A 20,074-nucleotide genomic window follows, 5' to 3' on the forward strand; every position below is an offset into this window, starting at 1 on the left:
ACACCGGGGCTTACTCAACGGCCCTGCACTCTTTCTTCTCTCCTACTCTTTTCCTCCCCTCTGCCAGGTAGTTTTGATTGGATGAAGCAGCCTTTGATTGGCATGCCAGGTAGGGTGGGCGTGGCTTGAACCTCCCCACTCCTTTGGCTCCCTCTCCTCTTTCGCTGTCACGTGATTTTTTCCTCCTTATCGCAGAGTTTTTTCACGAAAGAAAGAAGGTTTTATGCTAGTCTATGTCTGTTCACGCTGATCAACAGTGTAATGGCGGGAAACACATGCATTAAAATAACAGTTTAATCGCCTCCGACAAACGCCGGAGACAAAATACTCTAATATACAGTTGATAAGATGTCAGCATGTACTGAGTCTGTAGTTGATGTGTATGTGTACTTGCACACCTCTCTCTTTAAATCTTCCATTTATTCAGCCGCCTCTCAACTTTGTGAGTATCTTTAATTGGTAGTTTGTGTCTGTGAACACAATACAACAACTTCTACATCTTGTGTTCGTCTGATCAGTGATCACAATTTCTGACATTGTCGTGTGTGGCTCAATGCCAGAGCTCCTGAAAATGACGAGAAAACAGAGAAAACTAAGACTTAACGGTCAAACCCATTTAAAATGACAAGTAGACCACTGTGAAGGACCCTGTGAAAATAACAGTAAAATAAGTCCCTAACCTCACTCTTTCCTTGAGGAGTTTAATAAACTAAACACAGCAGCGACTTCCGTCTGTCAGACACCTTAACATGACGACGACGACAACAACAACAACTTAGCGCTGTCGGAACTCTTCAGAGTGACAATAACCAGCTAGGACTTAGTGCTGTCAGAATCCCTGAAGATGGTAGTACAGAAGACAGTCAGGGCAGTGAACAGACCGTTGTCTGTACACAGTGTTCACTCGAGACACAGACGCCCCCTGTTGGTCTGCTGACTGTTTGCCGAGACCAACTTTTAGCTTCTCGCGAAGTTGTCGGCTGTGAGGTCTCGGCGAACCTTTTAGCAGCTTTATGTGTAGAACCGCCATAGAATTGTTAGTCAGGAGTTGACTTTCAATAAATTTGAGATTTTTTCTTTCTATCTTTTCTCGGCAAAATCTTTGATCTTCAGTTCCCACGACTTAGAGCAAATAAACCGAAAACACAGCAGACCATAGAGCTGGAGTCCGTGAACTAAGTGTGCATCGCGAGCGTGTCTTGATGTTGATACTTCAACCGGAAGAGAATTCGTGCTTTGGCCTCGTTCTGGAAGTCAAGGTAGAAAATTCGTCTGCAAGCAGTCCAGCAGAGATATACATCCGAGCTCTAAGCCTTGAAATCCTGGATTACACGCCTTGTGCACAAGAAGAGGAAAAAGACGCCGAGACTTGAGGCAGCTTACAAGGCTTGCCGCCAGCGCCCTCTTCTCTTTTCTTGTCCAAACAATCAAAGACGATGACGGCAGCCGAGCGCTGCGGAGGGCGATGCCAGTCGTGGCAGGCTTGTCTCGCAGAGGTGCCAGCGCGAGCTAATAAGGTCAGGCGCCTGACATGGAGGGAGGATTTATTATTTGGAGCTGCCGCCGCGCCTGCTGACGCCTGGCAAAAGAGGAGTCAGCTCGGAGCGAGACGGGGGAACATAAGGCGACCCCCAGCCCCTGTCTGTCCCTCGCTTCCAGAAGGTGGGCGCTTGTGGCGGACTATCTGGAAACAAAAGAATTTAGCCGAGCTTTTGTCTCCACGTGACTGGCACTATGATGTATGACAGGTCTGTGTCTGTCAGTCTGTCTGTACGCCGAACAACCTGTATGTCTGTGTGTACCTGTGACTGAGAGAGAAAGAAGGACTGATTAGTCGAGAATTGAAACAAAATGTTTCTGTCAGTAAAATTTAGTGTTTTCCAATGGAAATTATTCTGTTTACTCAATCGCTTGCGTTACAATGTTTTATTGCAAAATTAAAACAACAAATGTCACGAAGACTTTCTCGTTCCACTAATGAATTTCCTCATTAGCAGGCGGTCACCGGTTAGCGTCTGTTGTCACTCCAGTGGATTGGGGGATGTGGGTTCAGATCTTGTCAGTGTGAAGGAGTCCAGCACCGTGTGTCTGTGTTTTCACTGTTGACTGCGATGTCAGAACATTTGTCGCAAACATTTCTTCACGAGTGAGAGAAGCTGGGCAGGAGGGATGGAAGAGTTTCAGAGAAAAAAAATTATCCAGTTTAACCTTAGATGTACGGTAACGTACACATGAACAAAACATTATCAATCAACACAATCATCAGTTCATTTAATTATTGTAACTTTTTAAAAATAAACTAGTTTAAAACAATAATTAACTAACATTTCTGTGCATTTGCATGATTTATTTTAGTTACTTAAATAATATATGGGTAGACTCCTCTAAATTCAAGGAAAATTATGTTTAATATTTTTCTTTGTGTGTGTGTGCGTGTTTGCGCTCGCATGTTTGTGTTTATGTGTGCGTTAAAATTGTAATGAAAGTATTATTTCTAATTCATTATATTTATAAATTGACAAGCATTTCGCTGTGAAAATACTCTGTTCTTGTAATAAAACAATAATAATTGTGTGACAGCTTTGTGAACATTTATGAGCTTATATCCCGCAACAAGTGAGTTCATCTTCACTCTATACAAGGCTTTCTCGGTCTACCGAAATTCTGGAATGATTGCCTGATGATTAAGACAACATCTTGTACACAACTTGTCTCTCGAGCGACATGGCGATGAGATTGTACGAGTTCACTAAACTGTGGTAAGATACCCACAATGCAATGTCGGAATGGAACTGATTGAAGACTAGACTGAACACGGTCATTTATGTGAAATCCTGAGACGATGAGACTAATGTCGACCCCCGCCGATGAGGTCGCTGTCAGCAGGAACTTTTCTCTCGCATCTTGCAATCACAATTTTCATCTTTCAAGTCCTTGGGCGTTTGCTATCGGTAAAACAGAGAATTCTAACTTGTCCATGCTCTTTTTTTAAAATGAATTATTGCGACAGTTTTTAACACAACATCATCATTCCCGTTTTTTCCGTTCGTGTGTCTCGGTAAAGGCAACAGAGGACTAACAGACTGAAGCCTCGCGTCTGATTAAACCAATGTTGTGTACTGCGCGTGCGCCGAATAACTGACAAAATACCTTTAATGTCACATTTTAAAAAATAAAAAGCTCGCATGAAACAACTTTCCAATGTCCTGTCTTTCTGTGGCTCTATCAGAAACACCAACAACGAACCCAAAGACAAGAGTAAATTATGTGCGCGCGCATGTCTCTTGACAGTCAGAGTAAACGGTCAAAGAACTGTTCCAGCCTTGGTGCAGACTATGGACCGTGACTTCTTGAAATGTGTCTTTTCACACACACACATATATATATATAACTTTTATAGACACATTTCAAACTCAAATCCGAATGCAAAATACGTTTCAAATAAGTAGATTTAATTATTGATAATAAATAAAAATTTTAAAATAAGTTGGTTGAATTTATGATTCTATAAATACATTTCAGTGATATATCTATATATATGAATAAATTTAATTCATAATACTACAAATAAGAAGAGTTAATTTTGGAGACTCTAAAGAAGTCGGGATAATTCACGATGTCATAATAATTCCTTGACTTTGAGAAAAAAACAACAACTGGGTTTTGTTTGCGAGGAATGTCCTTTGAACATCTGAAGGTGTGAGAAATGCCGGAAGTCTTCTCTCTGAGTGGACAACTCTTTCTTAGCATCTGCTCCGAGTATTTTCATTGGCTCCTGTCGTCAGTAGATGATTAGTGGGAAGTAAGAACATTTTAATAATGTGTTTTGTTCAGACACTAGCAGCTTTGACTGAGGCTGGCCTTTACTTAAAAATGAACATTCGCAAAAATACGAAGACACGAACAAAGGAGTGAAAAAAAAAATAATAAAGGTTTACTTCCTCCAGACGACTATTTCCGCGTGATGGAGGCAGACAGGAGATGACGTACCTCGAAGAGGAAAAGGGCGGAGGTCAGGTAAGGGTTCACGCCCCCGGCACCCATGGAGACAGATCCACAGGACGCCTGACCGGTCGCAGCGAAACGTCCATCCAACCTCATTTCATTACACACTCGGTGAAATGCAATTGTAGGCGCGCGGGTAACAATTGCATAAGCGGCCATTCAGCCAGCCACCCGGCTCTCGGGCGCAGTAGCCTAATTCAAAACTCCGTGCTAATTGCTGATTGGTTACCGCTGACGCCCTTTAACCCCCTCATTGGAATTCGGTTCCTACGGTAGAGCCCCTCTTCATTTGACCATTAGCCGGCGTCGACAATGGAGACAGAAGCGGTGGAATATTCAATTTTATTTTACTCGTTAAGCTCGGCAAATTAGGGGAGAGATTGCAGGGTAATCTGCCCTTGCTGTGTCACGTGAAGAGACACGTTATCCACGCATTGACGGAGCCACTTGAGTGGAGGTGGAGGGGGAGTGATGGGATGGGTGGGGTGGTGGAGGGAGACAGATGCACTCAGTGGTTGGGTAGGAGCAGGATTGATGATCTGTTTGATGCATTGCGAGAAACAAAAAATACTCACGCGCTGTTCGGTTTATGTCTGGACAAATGAGAGAGTGAACATTAGTACATGCTACCAAACTACATTGTGAGGTGAATAGATAGATATATATATATATCTCACACACACACAAACACACACACAGGGAATAACAGAAAAGAGAATGTTTTCCTCTGTTGTATATTGTGTGACTACCTGCGATGGTGGAAACAAGGTTTTGGTGGAAATGTTTGTGGAAAAGAAACTGTTTGCTGGCTTCAATCCTCAGCTTCTGGCCTTCCCCAGCTGGCTGGTCTCTTTCCATTCACAACGTCTCACAAAGTCTCACAATGTCTCGCGACGTCTCCAAATTCTGTTGCCGCCCTCGTGACAGACAGCTCCATTCCTCATGTACCTTCTTTATGGCCCTGCCAGCACGCCACTGACAGAAAGGTCGGAGGGCAGGTCACGGGGAGGGCCTTCTCCATGACCTTCGCCTCGCCCACTCTTGTATGAATAATGGAGTTCGATGAGACTAAGGTCCTGTCTAACACCTCGGGCTTCGCAATTCTACTCACTGAGGATATACTTTGTTTGCTGCTGTTACAGCTTTACAATTCTCTCGCACATGCATAGAAAGAGAGAATGAAAGAATAAACTAACGATATGAGAAGACAGGGAAGGAAATGATTTTACCTTTTTTCTGACAAACCGATAACCCATGTCAAACAAATTAAATCCTAAAAATTCTAACAGGTCAACAAGATGTAGGTCTGTCCTGCTTGTTTCAGGTGGCCATTATATTTCTTTGGATCACTTACTTCAAGGAAAGCACGTGTGAACTAAATGATTTCTATCAAACAGGATAAACACAAATACTTTGCTCTTTCCTCTTGCTCGCGAGTTTTATTCTGTAGAGACAAGCAACCTTTGTGGGTAGTCGGGTAAATAGATAAATACTGATACAGTTTAACCTTTTATTTCGTTTTCTTAATGTCGCTATTTGCTTTCGACTGCTGAATGCAAAGATTGTTTAAAAATCTGTATTTCCCAGACGCTTTGCTTGCAATTTTTAAAAATAAATCCTCTTTCCAGTAAACAGCATTGTATTTTATACTTTACGTGTTTTCCACTTTCGTACTCTGAACTAAAAACATGTCGAATAAAAGTAAGAAGAACAAGAAGACAGTGGTAAAATATTTTTTTAAATCGTCGCCCGTTGAAAAAGTACAAATAAAAATAGTGTGTTAAGAAATGAAACAAATATGTAATAAAATAAGTAACATTAGTCATAATGTAGTAAATCATAATAATTGTGTGTCGGTGGGAGATGAAAAAAATTCAGATATTAAGAAGCATAAAAATTAAATTCACATATTCAGGAGAAACTATAGAAAAAAATGGTAGTCGAGTGGTCAGAAATATCCAAATAAAATTCTCTTGGAATAAAGTAGAAGATGTGACACAAAAAGGTCTGATGAAAAGAAAAAAAAATTGAAACTATTGTCGTGTGGTGAGAAAGAGTAAAAACAATGGCGGCATTGTAAAAATGTTTAAAAATAATGGCCGCACTGTGCAGCGAGGCCCCGTCGCCTAACTCCACCACGGGGGGAAAATGAGGGGGATGTTGAGAAGAGGTGCAATAAAAAATATCGTGAGGAGATAAAAGATGGACGAGAAAGACGTCAGGATTTCAAGGAGGGCGCTGCAGTCGCTAATCGCGCGGAAAATGACGTTTGCGGCCCCTGGGTGCAGCGACTCTCGCGCCATCTGCACTCGATGGCGGAAAGACGTTGGACCGGACCCACGTCCTCGTTGGGCTTCCTGCGCACGCGCGTCCCCGGCGAGTGACAGCGACGTGCTGTGGGTTGATAGACAGCTTAGGCAAACGTCATTCCTGGGACGAGATAATCACATTGCCTGCACAAGCACATTCTTTTTTTCTCTCTCTCCCAGCAATATAGTTGCAGCAGCAGTGGGTGAGCAGGGACACCCGCCTGGTAGATACATTTCATATCGCGCAGTGATGAGTCTGTAAATTGGCCATAATATCGGAAAGAATACGCGAGAAATGAATGAAAATGCGATAAATAAAAGTGACGTGCAGGGGGGGCCCTCAGCCCGTCGTAACTCGCTTTGGACATGCAATCGACACGGTAAATTTTATTTGCCGCTTTTTTTCTCCCTTCCTTCGGTCCTGATTTCATTGGGACGCTCCAATTAGGCTGTAATCTGGAGAAGGCAATAGCGAACCGCCGACTTGGCGATTTCTCTAGGGAGACCCAAGTGCAGCAGGCACCACGACAGGGTGGTGGTGGATGGGGGATGGGGGTGTAAGGTGGGGTGGGTGGGAGGAAAAGACGTTAAAGAACGGAAGCGAGCGAGTGTGACAAGCCGTGGCGCTCCTAACAGTGGCGGCGGCGCGAGGCGGACTGGTTCCTATCCACTGTGCCCGCATGAACCTCGCGGCTCAAGGGAGCGGCAAACAATTAATTCCCAGTCAAAAACTTGCGCAGAACTTCATCTGCTGGGTGCCTCGCCTCTTTGATATGGTTGAAGAGATCTGTCATTTCTTTTCCTTTTTACCCCTGTGCCTCAATCCCTTCCCTCCAGAACTTTCCTGTATCTGCCGTTGTCTAGGGACATTTCTTTTTTGCACTGGGATTGTTCATTTTTGTGATATTAAAAATGTGATAATGAAATAAGACTCATATACGTTTACAAGATAAAAAAAAAAATCTAGCACCTTCTACAAAATCTTTGCCAGCTTCGTTTTCACGACTCTTGTTTTGCCGTACAGCTGGTCCAGTTTGCCGCCAGCCAGAAAATTTGTAGAAAGGGTGTTGTGTGCAAAATTTTCACAAGAACATAGAAAATATGTGAGTGTCTTGCGTTTGAGAAAAATGTACGTTCTTGTCCTTTTTTTTTTTTTACATGGTAGAACCACAAAAGGTCAAAATATTAAAGAAACAAAAGTGATGCATAGCATGGCAAAAAAGAAAAAAATAAAGAGAAAAGTAGGAAAGAGAAGCAAAAAGTGAGGCATTGGCTGCCCACACCTCTGTCAGTTCCGGCCATTGTCCGCGGCCACGTATGAGGCTAAACACACAGAAACTCATCTACGTCCCCAACATGGCCCTTGCCGCCCCCAGTCCCCTGGTCACGATCGCTTGCCCTTCACGAGCACGTGGCCAGCACAACCAATGGCAGCCCTCTGGCGGTCCCCACGGAGGGGCTAGCATGTTGGGACCATTTTCGTCTTCTGTGTGATTATCAGAAACATGAAAGACAAGCTTGACATAGCCCCGCTGCCACTGGTGCATCTATTGTCCGACAACCTCATCTCGGCCTTCATTGCCCGCTCGTGCGAGCCTCGCGCCCATACATTTGCATACGGTTACGGTTCTTGGGACCCGATCATTAATTGGGTGATCCCCCTTGAGACGCGTGCCATGGAGCACAGAAGGATAAGGGATGCAGATGGACGAGGGGATGTGAGAGGGAGGAAGCTGCTGCTGGGGCCTGTGAAGTGAACGATATAAACTTATATTCCCCCCATGGTATGCAAATGACCTGTTGCGAAACAAACAAAAAGGAGAAAAAAAATCACCAATATAATTCAAAAGACAGAAAAAGCGATACAAGAAAAAAGGAAAACATATAATAATGTAATAGAATGTGATAAAATCTTGAAAAACGGGGGAAAAAATAAAAGAATAAAAAGAAATTGATTATATAAAAATTTTATGTAAGAAATTAAGAACATCCATAAAATCTTGAACAAAGGGTAAGATAGTAAAAACCGAAGAAAAAAGGAATATGCTTCAAGTGGAAGTGCGGCAAACACGCAGTCGCTTCTTGCTGTTGATGAGTACAACCTACAACCTTTGGACCCATGAGGTGCCATGGAGGGACGGTCCCCAGCTTCGGGAAATGAATCGGTTGATCATACAAAGCTCGGGAATAAAGAAAACTATTAGCTGCTTGTGTTTATCTGCAGTTGGACAATGATTTCAATAAAGTTTTATACATTTTGCGTTTTTGTCTCTCTCTAAAATTAAGGAAGAAAAAGCAATGATGGCAATTGCTGTCAAGGGCCACCTGCAGTTCTCTTAGTGACTTTATCTCCCGGCAACAGATGTAAGTGGACGTGGACTGATGACGATCATCGACATAACTCACTGGAGGATTTTTTTTTTCAAACCTTCTCATTGACTTTGTCTGTCAGGATATTCAGTCTCTCCGTTTCATTACAGGATCTTTCCTCAACGAAACTGCCCAGAACATATCCAGACCTTTTTTATTTTAAAAATAACGCATGTTGAGAGATTTAAATTTCTGTTTGACTTTGACCACATACACCTGGTCATTATTTAAAATCGCTATCAACCTCGAAGTTTGCATTAATTAAAATACCCGTGTGACTACATGTATTTAAATTCTGAAGTCAGAGTGTATCCAAGAAATAGCGACCGATTTTCCGAAAAATTATCCCAATGAAGAGCAGACAACCTCACAATATTTGCAACAATAACAATAGGTTTGCGTGGATGTGAAAAAAATTGAGTAAAGACTATACTAGATCGGGACATCACCGTGAGATGAAGCTTGAGGACAGACTGGAGACAACTAAATTGTACCGGTAACACTGAAGTAGGGTATGAAGTGTACCAAACACAGGTGTGCTGTCCTCCAGCGGACCACCACAGCCTGAGTGTGTTGAGGGACAAATGTCCGCAAGACTGCTGCTCCTCACCGACCACCCTGTGAAAAATTTATGTGTTGCAGGAAATGTGATGATAATGAAATGAATCACGTGATGTCATGTCAAATGTTAACAAAGATTAGCAGCTGAGGTGTTTCAGTAGAAGTCATTCGTTCTTTGTTCATTTATTCATCCTTTTGCTTTCCCTTTCTCTGCCTCACAGTTTAATCTCTTTTACAATATTGTTAGCAAACAACCAACATCTAGAAAAAAAGAGTCACGCATACGTACATTCAAAACTTTTCTTGGATGTACAAATATTTAAAAAAAGATTTGAGAAAAAAAAAAAAAAAAAGAAACAAAGTGTTGAGAGGCATGAGAAGCATGGCGGCGTGTGGTGTGGAACATGGGCCGGGACCACCAGGAGGATAAAGAGTTGTGCACAGCAGGACCAACACAATAATATTAATTCACAACAAGCAAACAAGAACAACAACAACAACAATATTTGTCATCAATCAGAATTGAAGAGTGAGGGAAGAGGAGCGAGAAAAGACATTAATTTTTAATTCAATCTGCTGGTACTCAACGAGTGAGAGAGACAGAGACTCAGAGGAAGAGACAGAGAAAGAGAGAAAACGAACATCAGTACAGCACAAGTGCGTTAGAGTTGTACTGTACAAAGGTCGAATGATTAAAGAGAGTTAACCTCACACACACACACACACAGGTACTCGCGCGCGCACACACACACACAACAACAACAACAAAGCCTGGAGCTGGTGTCGGGATTACAAACTAAACTGAGGATTAAAACAGGAAACTGGGTGTAAACGTCAGTTGACGAGAACCGTTCTCGGTGCGCGCGCAGTCCCGGTGAGTTCACGTGGCGCCACCTGTAGGGAGTAACACAGTGCAAGGGTTTTGTGATCCAAAGTGGTTCGATTGTGACTGGGATTGGAGCGATCTGGAATTAATCACATCACTGTTGCCGTGGCGTGTGGTCCCAGTCTCGGCTGACCTCATCGCACCGGAAGTGGAAAATGATTCCGCGATGGAAGAAAGGATTATCTGACGACGACGCACCGAGGGCTTGTCGCTGACCGCTCAAGTGACACACTGGCTTTGTGGGCGATGTGAAGGGCCGAGCACAGAGGAAAGATTAGAAATGATTGCGATGTTCAGTTCAGGATATTGTCAGAAAGTCGATTCCTTACAGAGAAACGTGTTTATACATGTGTGTGTGTGTGTGTGTGTGTGTGTGTGTGTGTGTGTGTGTGTGTGTGTGTGTGTGTGTGTGTGTGTGTGTGTGTGTGTGTGTGTGTGTGTGTGTGTGTGTGTGTGTGTGTGTGTGTGTGTGTCCATATACGGCCTGACTCACTGCAACGACCTCCAAGGAAATACTTTCTCACTTGCAATGACATGAAGACTGAACCGTTCAAATGATTTCAAAACAAGCTGTCATCCATCTCAGCCACCCGCTTCACGCGTGCGAAAGTCTGTCCGTTGGTTGAGTAAGCACTTTGTACCCGGTAGTGCAAACAGTCTGTCAGTCTATCAGTCTAGTACAGGGTTCGAATCTTGATGGCTGTTCTTTACATGTCAGCGACATCGACAACACTTTGGTTGGCCGCCTGGTCATCTGCAGCAACCTCTGTCCGACACCACCACGGCCCGCGTCCTCGACATGAGTGTCGCACACGTCCTCATTACCGGACTCTAACGGTCAGGTCCGGACACGACAGTCGCACGCTCGGACCATCGTGTCCGAGTCCTCTTCTCTACAAGCCACGCCCTCTCATTAGTGACCCTTGCACCCCACTCCACCCACCCAGTCACATTTCCATCCTCATCCGTCCGACAGGGAGGAACGGACGCAGCGGGACAGAAGCTGGAGTAGACAAACGGTGTCTGGGGTGGTTGGTAGGGCCGTGGTGTCTGGCCTAATTAACACGACAGACGTCACAGGGAGGGAGGGAGGTAGGATGGAGGGGAAGGGGGAGAGAGGAGTAGCGGGGCTTACAGGAAGTGGGGGAGGATAATCGCCCCTTCTGCCCTTAGCTGTTTCGAATGGAGGCCTAAACGTCGGCCATATGGCCTCCCTGTTGTCTCGTGATGCTGGTGCTAAGACATGCTGGATCCCAGTCCTGCCTGCTGGATCCTTTCTAAACTGAACAGGAAGACATTAGCATAAACCCACTGAACGACTGAAAATCTTGGTCCCAGTCCGCAATACCCCGGAAACTGTGTGTAGAAACCACTTTGTACTGACTGACCTCTTGAGCATCAAAAGGTTTTGTATGGAGTTATCACTGTTTAATATTGTTTAGCTAAACTTTCTCTGGAAACTTAATTTTCCAATATCCACAATGGCTGTTTCCCTTGTATTGCAGGATGTTTGTCGTTATTGCATGATGTCTACATCCGTTACAAGATGTTTGTGTTGTATTACAGGTACTTTATCTTTGTCACACGCTGATTTATATCCCGTAAAATATTTATTTTCTTTTCCAGTCGACACTAACTTTGAATGAGTTTAAGGGATGAGCCAAAAAGTCAGTCAGGTGAATATAACATACCACGTGACCACAAACAGCATTTACTCAACTGTACTCATATATTGGTCGCTGATTTAAAATAACTTCAAGAATTTTCAGTCGTTGTTGAAGGTGTCGCCCTCACCTTTTGTTTCTTGTATTTATTGTTTGGTAGGTTTGGACAGCTGACAGTGAGACAAGTAGTCCTGGGGCGACAAATGTCAACAAGTTTAACGGCGAACACACACACACACACACACACACTCACACACACACACACACACACACACACTCACACACACACACACACACACACACACACACACTCACACACACACACACACACACACACACACACACACACACACACACACACACACACACACACACACACACACACACACACACACACTCACACACACACACACACACACACTCACACACACACACACACACACACACACACACACTCACACACACACACTCACACACACACACACACACCACACACACTCACACACACACTCACACACACACACACACACACACACTCACCACACACACACACACACACACACACACACTCACACACACACACACACACACCACACACACACACACACACACACACACTCACACACACACACACACACACACACACACACACTCACACACACACACACACTCACACCACACACACACACACACACTCACACACACACACACACACACTCACACCACACACACACACACACACACACACTCACACACACACACACACTCACACACACACACACTCACTCAACACACTCACACACTCACACACACACACACACACACACACTCACACACACACACACACTCACTCACACACACACACTCACACACACACACACACACACACTCACACACACACACACACACTCACACACACACACACTCACACACACACACACTCACACACACACACACTCACCTCCCTCACGTGACACCAGTAACGCCTCACTGTATTGCCCTGTATTTTTGCTGTATTTTATTCAGTATGTTTTCGTGTCAACTTAGAGAACAAACAGGATGTGAGTGGCTCTGTGTGTTGCACATCTATAATTCACTGTTTATGTAAACAATCGTTGGCAGATCATCAACTCGCTGGTAGACAACGGAAGTAACAACTGTCATCTGTTTGTGGATGAGTGATTATTGCTTACATCTTGTTGACACCTGCCTGTGGACATCCTTGTTACCCGTTGTCGTGAGTTTCGTGCGACCTGTATATTCTGTGTCTTCGTTCATTATTTCCTTTTGCTGTTTGTGACTTCATCGTCGTCATCAAAATCGTTGTCGTCACTACTCAGTGAAAATGTCAACTGTCGCTGACAGCCAGGGACATGACATCGAGGACCAGACATCAGACAGTGGGGATGAAAGTGATGATGCATGTCGTCTGTGAGCATCAGACACGAGAGACAATCTCATCAACACAGGATTCAACAATATCTCCTTGCGGCTCTTTATAGGAGCCTCCCGCCATCTTGTCCAGAGGACTGCGCGCGCAGTGGATCACGCAGGACCGGAAGAAAGCCGGAAATTAGCACAGACGGCTTTTTCCAGCACCTGGAGTTGTCGCCCGGGCCAGGCGGAAAGGCGCTGCTAAGCAACCGAGAAGCTAGTGGACACAATTAGGTGACTGTTGAGTCGACACTTCTCCTCCTGTCTGCCGGCTCGGGGGGGTTAAGCAGTGCTGTAAGGAGGAACACAGGCAGGGAGGGGCACAAGGAAAGGGAGGGGGAAGCCACCCAGACCTCAGCTGAAGAAAAGATGAAAAGCGGGAGGAGAGCAGAGGGGGTATGTACAGCAGCTCGTGGTGTGTGTGTTTTATTCCTGTCTGGTATTGTTGATTGACGGACTCGCGACCAGTAAATGTTGTTATGCCATCACGTGACTGGACCAGTAAATGTTGTTGACATCAAACCGGACAACCAACAGAATTCTGTGCTCGTTGCTCATCATACAACTTTCCGGAGGTTTTCTTGCAAACACAGTTACTTACTCTACAACCTTGTGTACTTGCCGGGTATCACTTGTCCCTCTCATCTCAGTTGTTTGCCTCCCTCCCCTCTCCTCCCCTCACGGATGTTTCACTGTCTTCACTTACTTCGTTAGGTGATGAGAGGCTGATGACAACATGATGTTGCACTCTGTCGATGACTTTCGTTAGAGCCCTCAGTTCTAGCTTACAGTCAATGGCAATGGTAAACAAATGTTCACACAAATACAAACAGGACAAAGGAAAACGCAGAGATGTAAATAAGTAAGATATAAATACAAATATTGATATTGATAATCATAGCAATACACATATTGATAGATATTGAGCGTAGGGAGGGGGAGAAAAAACATTTTCCTCGCCTAAAAAAGGCAGTGTTATAGAATACTACTATTATATTACTATCTAATTACTATTCTAATACTGCAGTATTATATTACTATTACTATTATAATAGTAGTATCATATTATTTTACTTTTCTAATACTACAGAATTATATAGTTTAGTACTATCCTAATACTACAGTATTATTTTTTTTTCTAATGCTATAGAATTTTATATTATCCTACAGTATTATATTATTTTTCTAATGCTACAGAATTTTATATTATGGTACTATTCTAATACTACAGTATTATATTATATGACTATACTAATACTGTAGTATTATATTAATATTCTAGTACTATAGTACTATATTATTTTACTTTTCTAATACTACAAAATTATGTATTTTAGTACTATCCTAATACTACAGTATTATATTATTTTTCTAATGCTACAGAATTTTATATTATAGTACTATTCCAATACTACAGTCTTATATTATATTTCTATTATAATACTACAGTATTATATTATATAACTATTCTAATACGACATACATTATTATTCTAATACTATACTAGTATATTATATTTCTATTCTAATACTACAGTATTATATTATATGACTATTCTAATACGACATATATTATTATTCTCATACTAGACTATTATATTACTTTTTATTCTAATACTCCAGTATTATTTTTGAGTAATCGAGATATTGTGACCACACTTTTCCCTGACCTCCAGCTGGTGCTGGCCGTGTTTCAGGATCCTGTTGCCAAGAGTCCAGGCCGAGTCCACGACTGCCGCCAGCGGAAGTTGTCCACAGACCGGAAGTGCGCGAACTCATCCGAGGCGAGGCTGTGCACACGAGGCTGAGGCGAGACTATGCGTCATATCCGGCAGTCCCTGGCACACGGCTGTGACTTCACACCCTGTCTCAGCAACCCTCTAACTAATTTACAGGCCTTTCTCTACTTTAGACATTTTCTCCTCCGTGTTTCCTCAGTCTCGAGAAACCACAGGCCGCGGAATAAGTGAACTTTTTCACCATCGAGTAGGTCTCAAAAACTAGTGCAATAAACCACCTGTGTTTTGATACTTTGTTAGTTTGAACTTTTTTTTGAACTTGAACTTTGGTGAACACATACTGCTTGTGGGCTGACGGTTAGACCCTACCCGTACTGAGCTAGGGTGGGGAAGGTAAGGGGGTAACCTCACGACCTACAGTTTACCATCGAAAGCTGCAGGTTATTTGAGTGAGTGAGTTTTTAACCTTTTATACATCAGTCTACAAAAGAAAACGATGTAGAACCTTAGTTTTGACAAGATCAACAAGCGCTCGCCAACATCTGAAAGCTTTCTTCGTCGTTTGACAGCAAACCTCAGAAGATGGCAAGAAGGAGGAAAACAAACGCATTTCTTTTTGAAGCCGCCGGCTCGTCCTCGCTTGGAGACGTCCACTCAAGGGGCAAATTACTCTTAATCCGGGTAAAATGAGATGACCTGTGTGACCCGATTTATTTTTTTATTTCGTTCGACCTTTCTAGGAAATTGAAGAACAAAGCCATTGATTTGTGGATCTTATTTCCCAAACCTTTTGTTTGTGTTGATGTCCTGAAAATAGTGGGTCTGCACCAGAGCTGACACCGCACACACTCCAACAGTCGAGAGCGAGAGAGCACACAAACAAACAAACAAACAAACAAACAAACAAACAAACAAACAAACAAACAAACAAACAAGCACACACAAACACACACACACAAACTGCATATTTTCAACACTTACTTATATAATTTTCTATGTGTATATGTGAGACATGTCTTGAGGTGTAACAAGCCGCTAATACGGGTGTGCAGTCACTGTCATTACAACATTGAATGCCACCCCGGGTGTGTTGTGAGTTGTGTCGGGTATATAGCAGACACCTTCCCCAGTGGGGAGGCTCCCCTGTGAATCTGACGATACCTCGGGGGCAAAGAAGTAAAAGTAAAACACCCACAGCTGCACGCACCCTACCAACAGCTGTCTACTGGGTGTAGACAAATGGTAGAGGGAGTGAGGTACAAAGCCCTCCTGTCAACCGGCGCTCTATCTAATGAGGTGGTCAGCACACCTGCAGACCGTGCGGCAAACTCAAACCTTGTACGTGCCGCCTGCGTGTCGTCTGCAAATGCCACCGGGTGAGGCGCTACCCTGGTGTGGGTTGCCGCGGGGTGTAGAAGACCTAATATCAAGACTGTTGTACCCAGGACATGCTACTCTTGCTCTTTGGCTTCAAAGGCCGAACTTGTCGTCTGCCTGGGTGTGACGTCATGTCCCCACAGAGGGCGCCACACGTGACCTTCTCATCACAAGATTGGGCCGGCAGGGATGCAGCATCCAAACGGGTGGTGTATGCACCCGGCATGGACTTGAAGACCAGGACCTGAATAGAAAAAAAGGTATTAAAAGTATGAAGCATACATCAAAGGTTTTCATGGCAACGGGCTCAATCACTGACAAGCAGAAAGGGCCAACAGAACAAGTTCTTTCACTTTTTCCATCATCACCACCACCTCATTAACCTACCACAATCACTAACATTAACGCCATGCGCGGCGGACAACACTACCCATTGGTCAGTTGTGACCTCTGCAACAACAGGGGTCATCGGACTTCTGTCCCCCCCCCCAGTCACCCCCCTTCCACTCGTCGTAATCACCTGACCACCTTGATCGTTTATGACACGTGACTTGTATTGCACTTCAATAATGTCAACACAACCGCACATATCAAATGTCATCGTGCATGAGAAGGACGGACGGACGGACGTACGGACGGACGGACGGACGGAAGGAGTGTGATCGCAGCAAACGCATACCGTGTGGCCGTGCACATGCAGGAGGATGAAACAAATACTGGCGTGCGTACACGTGTACACACACACAACTCCTCGCCAGTGATCAAGTGATCTTCTGTATCGTCCATTGCCATCAAGCGACCTCTTGCGGCATTCTCACTGCGCGTGACGATTGTCATCAATCGGGTCAATGGATAATCAGATAATGGCGGCGAGGATTCACAACAACAGGTTGTTCAACCAAAAGTGTAATTGCCTCTTACATTCCTCCTGCCATGGCATTCTTCGATTTGCGGCTCTCAAAGTGTCAAGAACACGCCAGGAGCTTTCTTGGTAAACAAGGGACAACACTAATCACTGTACAGCCAGGGAGGAAAACAAATGGCTGTCACTGGCAATGATGACACTGCAATCTGCTGGAAAGTAGGTAGCTGAGAAGTGAGAGGACAGGCTTCGTACCCGTAAGTCAGCTGCTTCAACACCCGTGTCGGGTAGTGAACCTTATCCCTCCCCACCTTCCCAGCCGACTCCGATGTTGAAATGGTGCCTGACCCCAGAGAGGGTTAACAAAAGGTAAGGGAGGGAGAGGGAGGAGATGGACACCGCCCTAACAAACTCCTGGACCCGAGAAAAAGTGTCGTCTGCACAATGTAGCCTCTACACGGCCGTTTGTGTTTGTGTGTTTGTGTGTGTGTTTGTAAGTTAGAAGACCATCTCTACATTGATAGGTGGAGAGAGACAGACAATGACAAAAGACAAAGACAAGTTACTGCCACAAGTGAGGACGATAACTTGAACTGTCTGTTATCCTCTCGTGTCTACATGTTTACACGAAGGCCAAGCGACAACCACAGACGGACGGATGGAAATGTCAAGCAGTTTTTATCAGAGAAAACAAAAGCATTTTGACAATTATCGCTTCTGACTAACTGACAAATATATCGTGAGCTCGTCGTTAGAATGGATTTTTTTTTCACAAAGGAATAGAAGAAAGAAAAATAAAACAGAAAGAAATAAACTGAGCTTCATATCTTCCTTCAGTCTCATTGTCATTTGAATAATATATCTCACTGTCACGTGGCCTACAAATGGAGCAATACTAATTTATTTTAAATTAATAACTCATTTAAAATGAATATAAAATATCTTTAGAAATAATTGCCACAGGTTAGTTTACTTTACCAACTACATTCTCAACACCTGCTGTAGCATTCAGAACTATTTCACTCTAACTTTATACGTTTGACAATATTTGATGAAAGTGGAATATAATATAATTTCTAGTGCTGACCTCCAATCCATGTGATTGTAAGTGTACATGTATAGACGCGTTTGTTGTAGGTAAAAATTACATTTTAATTAAACAGAGAAATTTCATGATATAAACAACAAGTTAAATGTAACTCAACATTTAGTGAATAGTCTTGTCTCTGTGCAATCCATAGTATGGTCCCTCCAAATATATTTTTGTAACATATTGCAAATCATCGAAGAAATTCACGAATAATAATAATAATAAACAAAATATTTCTACTTAAAATACCCATGTTTTGACACACAGTGCCCTAGAAAGTCTGTAGATGTGTTCACACCTGTTGCTGTGGTTGTCATCACCAACAGAAAGCTGCTGGTGTAGAATATTGCCGAGCGACTAGGCACACGACAGGTACTCGCTAAACTCAGTAATTCTCCAGACCAAACTTTCCATCTTACCCTTCGCTGTTCTTTGAAGGGCCAAGGACCAATAACCCTCTCTGCGCATTTATCTCCCCTTAACAAGACGGGGGCCGGTAACTGGGAATAACAGCGTTGCCTGGTGGAGGTAATAGGCACACACCGGCAGGCACCAATTTTCTTACCTGTGTTAGATCAAGGATTCGCCGAAAGCGACGAAGATCCGAAGCTGGCAGGTGAGAGAGGAAAGTCAACTGGACGGGCAAACTTCACAGGTAAACTTGCCAGGTAGCCCGCAGGTGTGCGTAGACCTCGCTAAGTAATGAGCGTAAGTGTCCGTCGAGGGCAGTGACGTGACAATTAGTTTGCTGCTGGGGGAGCGAGTGGCGGGGATGGACACGTGCCGAGTGCTGTCGTCTGTCTCCCACAGTTAGTGTGCATGTGACCGCACGTGCACGTAGTGAGGATTTATGTGTGCGTTTGTTAGTGTGATAGGTGTTTGTTGGTGTGTGTGTGTGTGTGTGTGTGTGTGTGTGTGTGTGTTCTCTAATGTGTTGATATTATACATACTATCATGACATGTATATATGGTCTGTGCATATATGTACAACGTTTATGCTCGTCTGTGCGTTAGTGGATATTTTGAGTGTGTATTATTAGTCTGTACGTGTAACTGCTACAATTACCCATGTGTTGGTGTTCGTGTCTTATTGACAGGTGTGAGTGTATGTGTGCACTTTGTGTGTGTGTGTGTGGGTGAGTGATAGAGAGTGTGCATATATGTATACGAGGTGGACGGGTGGGTATGTGGGTGAGTAGGTGTGGGAGAGAGTTCACACGAAAAATAAAGATTTCACTCGGATGAAAATTCTAAATCCTGCCGAGCGGCAACTCCGACGTGAAATAAAGACTAAATAATAATGATACTCGATTTTGTTTTAATTGTTAGAGAGTTTGATAAAATGCACGGACCACCTTTGAAACAACTACTGGACACAGGGGGGGGCACTCGGGTGTGGCGTGGCGGGGAGAGGTGTCGGGTAGAACACCACGACTGTAATCTGTAATAAAAGTAGATTATCTGAAGACGACGGTGCAGCTACAGGCCTCATCGCCAAGAACAAAGATGCCGGCAGCACATGGCCGTTGCTTGGCGGACTCCGCCAGCGTCCAATGAAAGCCGCGGAAATATCGACCAATGAGAGGGCGAGACGTTTAGGGCGATCGCCTGGCAAACATGGCGATTGTCTTAGTGGCTGACGGACCTGTAGCGCGCCGACAGGATCGATGGACGATTAGCGACTGCCTCTCACTGGCTGCAGGATCCCTCGTGTCGGCCTCCTCCTCCTCCTTCTCCCTCCTCAACCATCCAAAGGTGGGCTGCGCTCGGACCCTACA

At 44.0% G+C, this 20,074-nt stretch overlaps 1 long non-coding RNA gene across 1 annotated transcript in view; it reads left to right on the forward strand.

Annotated features, from left to right (window-relative positions):
* The window catches only part of LOC112555314, a 50,585-nt gene extending 33,761 nt beyond the window's left edge, over positions 1 to 16,824 (forward strand). The window contains exon 3 of the long non-coding RNA XR_003097439.1: positions 14,905 to 16,824. This is a non-coding gene — a long non-coding RNA (uncharacterized LOC112555314). The remainder of the gene's footprint in view (positions 1 to 14,904) is intronic.
* The last annotated feature ends 3,250 nt before the right edge of the window (positions 16,825 to 20,074 follow it).

Source organism: Pomacea canaliculata, linkage group LG14 (genome assembly GCF_003073045.1).
Source record: "Pomacea canaliculata isolate SZHN2017 linkage group LG14, ASM307304v1, whole genome shotgun sequence".
Taxonomy (NCBI): Eukaryota; Metazoa; Mollusca; class Gastropoda; order Architaenioglossa; family Ampullariidae; genus Pomacea; species Pomacea canaliculata.